Genomic DNA, 4,643 nt, shown 5'->3' on the forward strand with positions numbered 1-4,643 from the left:
GTGATAAGCCTTATCGGCCCTGATTGGCCGCGGGCCATCTCGCGAGCTTCCGCGAGTCCTCGCGACTTGCTATCGCGTCGCGTGCCCTAGATCCTTGAGCGCGCGGGATTCGACTCAATGCTGGCGTCGTTTCGGCTGCTCGCAACGGTCCCCTCTGGATTGCTTTTGCCGGCGTGTCGTCCGAATTCGGTGGGTTCCTTTACAGACAGGCTCGGCCTCCGGATTCGATGTCTCCTCTCTGCAGAGGCTTCCTTGCGGCATCGACAGCGGGGTCCCTTGCTCGTCCTATGGCAGAGGGTGGCCCCTCACGCCGCCTTAGACGCTCCCGCGGCATAATCGCCTGTAAAGAGTTCGGCAGGAAAACACGTTATGTTCAGGGCGTTAATTCGATAGTATGGAACAGTATCACCTGTGCGCTACCCCTCCTCTGAGTGGCCTCGGACCTCCAATATGGTCTTCTATCCTCTTCTTGGCCTCTCCTTGAGGTAGTGGAATGTGTCGCACATTAAATTACCTACCGCAGCCGCCGATACTAAAAATCTCAAACAAATTCACAAAAAGAAATAGTAACGTTATGCGAAACGTGACGACAAAAATCTCCAAATTCTCGCTCGAAAATCGCAATAAGCATCGGCACGCCCGCCCTCCGTGTCGGGAGGACACAAGACAAATTTGCCGCGCTACTTCGGCCAGGTCGAACGACCCTTGTGACGGACGGTGAAAAACGTCACGTCACAATGCTTATAGCAGTAATATTATGTACTGAAGAAATCATTTCAGCTATTGGAAGTACACTATTATTTTTATTAACTACTATTGCATAATATAGAATGCGTTTGCACTTTATATCTTTTGGTTTACGAACTACAGAACCAGTAGCATCAAAATAAACTACAATATCATTCTTATCAAGTGCATTAATTTGTTCCTCTGTACATAAAATGGTAAACCTGTACTTTGTATATAAGGATCATTAGATTGTTGTTCTATAATATATTGCTGAAATAAATCAGATAAATCGCGCGAACAAAGATATAAGTCATTCTTATTATTTTCTTCAGATTTTGTTTTCTGATACGTATTAAGCATGTGTAATTCTTGAAAATATCTATCCTGAGCAAGCTCTTGGTCTATGTTTTTCAATGTATTTAATTGTAACATTCGAGGAGACATATGACGCATTTCCGACTTAGCTTTTTCTCGTGCTTCGCCTTTTAAAGTACTAAAAATAGGTTTACTTTCATGTAATATTTCAGTACATTTTGTACTAGAGACAAATATGTCAATAAGCATTATCTATGTATATTTGAAACATCAAATTTAAATCGTTGTACATGGCTGCTGTATCTGCATCTTGCATATGTTGCTAAACTGTTTGTATTACGCCGTATTCCGCCATAAAATTGTAATGGACACGGAAAATTTAATATGTTAACCATTTTATTTTGTATTTCGTCTCGTATCTTAGTTTTATTTACATTTCCATTTCATCAAAAATAACAATTCGTTGAACATGGAATCGTCCTTGCAAAGTACTAAACTTTTTTTGAACTGATAATTTTGAGTTTTGTTGATTAAACTTTATAGAATTATCACTACTATCGCTACTATTATTACGAACATAATCATTATTATTCAATAATTAAATGTTAATATGGCTCAATTAGAATAAATCAATAAATAAAACAAGGGCAAACGAGCCAACTACAATATAAGATCTTTAATAAACATATATATATACAATAATCAAACGTTTCGACACCGATCGGGTCATTTTCAATGTACAATAACAAAACATCTTACATACATAATCAGAAATTCAGTTAAAATATATTGTCCAGTGAGAATTTGGTTATATTCATAAAAAGCAGTCCATATTTAAAACTATTGAAGAGATCAAAACTCATTCTACCATCTCATATTGTCTCAATGATATAATGTAGACAACGATAGGAACACTCAGTTAACAAACTTATATTTAATAAAAGTTATGTATAATAAAAATTATTAAGCCATGATGCGCATGAATATAACGTTTTGACTCAATCGACGTCAAGCGACGTTATTATTCAAATCGATTCCATGTTTATCTTCTATATTTGAAAAAAATTTTATAGACCTATCACTGTTATCGCTATCGTCAGGAACATAATCGTTATCATTCATCGAATCGATTTCATTTTCGTCTTCTTCTATGACATTTGAAAAATGTTCAAAATCAGTATTGTCAGAAAATATTGTACGTGTTTGTCGTAATGTACGTCTTTGTGGTGTAACAAAAAATATTACATGAAGCTTCATCGTCTATAACATGCAACTCTTTATTTGAACCTATATCATCTTCCTTAGATACTACAGTCGACGAATTTTCAGTACTGCAGATATGCAAAATATCGTTTGCGTTAGAAATGTTTTCAGTATGAAGAGGCCGTGTCTTTTCAGTATTAATTTTACTACTGGATCGAGATTTTAATATATTTTTCACAATGTCTTGTATGCCTTGATGATTGTCATTCCATATCCTTTTATAAAATTTAAATTTATTATCGAATTTTTTTTCTGCTTCTGAAATATCTACAAAACAAATAAATATAAATGATAGCAAGTATTACACGTGAACTCAGCAAAAAATATTTTGATAAAAAATTCAATACGAAATAATTTTTATTAAAATTAATTTTTACCAAATTTTGAAGTAAATAAATATTAGATAACTTGAAAAAAAAAATTACTATACAAAATACATTTTATGTTTAAATTTTAATTTTTAATTTTATTTTCGGGAAACTATATTTATAATTACCTTTAATTCACAGAAAGTATTGACATTTTAATTAAGTAAACACTACAGACACACTTCGAGCGCGCTATTTAGCTTTTATTTTTTACTACACTTGCTCAAATACAATAATTGAAATATAATTATAATTATACTGTTATTATTACTAACCCCTTGATATACAACTGTCAAAAGTAAACGCAAAGAGAGAACCAATTGGTATCTCGGAAAAGCAATAATAATAACTTGGATATATCTGTTTTTTTAGAAAGGATTATCATTTGTCTCAAATTAATTCTATAATTATCAAGGAATTGAAAAAATTCAATAATGAAAAGATTATGACTATCCGGGGGGGAGGGCAGAAAGTCCACATTATTGCATTTAGATGTATAGAAACGGATTCAGTGTGTCTAGTGTCCACAAAATTTATTATAATACTTTCTTCGTGGACAAAATAGATTCGAAAGCTTGATTCATATTTATCAAATACAATCCGTTTGCTGGGAAGAGGTAATCAAAAGAACTAGACAGTAGCTATGTAAGACAACTTTAATATCTCATGACTAGATAGGCATGAAGTTCAATTTTTCAAATTATAAAATGTAAAAGGTCTAGTTTACTTACTAACACACAAAATGACTCTTTTCCACGTGAATTAAACTCTATGTCTTCAAAATTATTTGCCACATCGCAAATTGTTTCAGCTGTAAGTCCATTGAAGTAGAACTTCCGGCAAGAATTCATCTTCCCTTGCGTTCTGTGCAACAATAACCACAAAATACATGTGTCTACTATGGGTAACAGAATGAAACAGAACAACAGAATGAAAAACTATTGTTTCAGTACATGCAAACGGAAGCTGAGTGTGTGTGTGAAGAGAGGTTATGATACTAAACAAATGAAAGACGAACAATCGAGATGTGTGTGAGAGAACGTTTAAATAAAAGTTCGTTTGCATTCCGTTTATTTCGATAAACTGAAGAGATTCACATATATTTGAAAAAAAAGGATACTCATTTATATGAATAGCATAAGCATTATATGTTTGCACGCGTAAAGTGAATTTTAACAAAACATAGTAATAATTCGCTCGTTACTAATTCAGTAAGAAATTTTAAGTGATCATAAGCATGGATTATCGATTGTAAGAGTACCATTCGACGCGTATATTAGATCGAGGAATTACGATATATGGACATTTTTTTACAAAAGTGTGTGTTATACTAAAAAAAACTACATATACATATAAGTTGTGTTCATAATAATCCGTTTTTTTTAAATAAAACATTTTTATAGTATATTAATTTTATTAATAATTACTCAAATTGGTATAAAATAAAATTAAATAAATGATAACATAAATATAAATTTTTTTTATAAGTACGATAAACATTCAAATAACATCCCGAGAAAAAACGTTTCACATAATTATATTTCAAATAATTATATAAAAATTGATATTCTATATACAGGATGTTTGGAAAGTAATGAAAAATCTTTCTCATAGAGGTAAAATGGACTAAACTGAGAAGAAAAGTCCTCTACTATTCTACAATTTTCGCAATAGTTAACAAGATAATAATTATTAAAAATTGTCGAAAATTGATTTTTAATAATTTTTTACTCAAATATCACTACTATTAACTTTACAGAAAAACTGAGACAAAAATTATTTACAATAATAAGATTGGAAGACCGCTTATGTTAAATACATTTAATACTTTAAACTAAGAAGCGCCACTAATGGTCTGAACGTTAAGATGTTGAACTATTCTAAATTCATTTTAAATGAATTAATTTCAGAAATTATAATTGTGTGCCGATATGGTTGTCGGACTTTCAACGCAATCAAATCTGAAAT

General features: G+C 32.0%; 1 long non-coding RNA gene across 1 annotated transcript in view; it reads right to left on the reverse strand.

Moving 5' to 3' along the window:
• LOC108727482 (uncharacterized) overlaps window positions 1-4,643 on the reverse strand; it is a 12,970-nt gene that overhangs the window by 6,193 nt on the left and 2,134 nt on the right. Inside the window, exon 2 of the long non-coding RNA XR_001936850.1 lies at window positions 1,913-1,915. This is a non-coding gene — a long non-coding RNA (uncharacterized lncRNA). The remainder of the gene's footprint in view (window positions 1-1,912; window positions 1,916-4,643) is intronic.

Source organism: Mycetomoellerius zeteki, unplaced genomic scaffold, assembly GCF_001594055.1.
Source record: "Mycetomoellerius zeteki isolate Tzet28-1 unplaced genomic scaffold, Tzet1.0 scaffold498, whole genome shotgun sequence".
In the NCBI taxonomy this organism is placed as follows: domain Eukaryota; kingdom Metazoa; phylum Arthropoda; class Insecta; order Hymenoptera; family Formicidae; genus Mycetomoellerius; species Mycetomoellerius zeteki.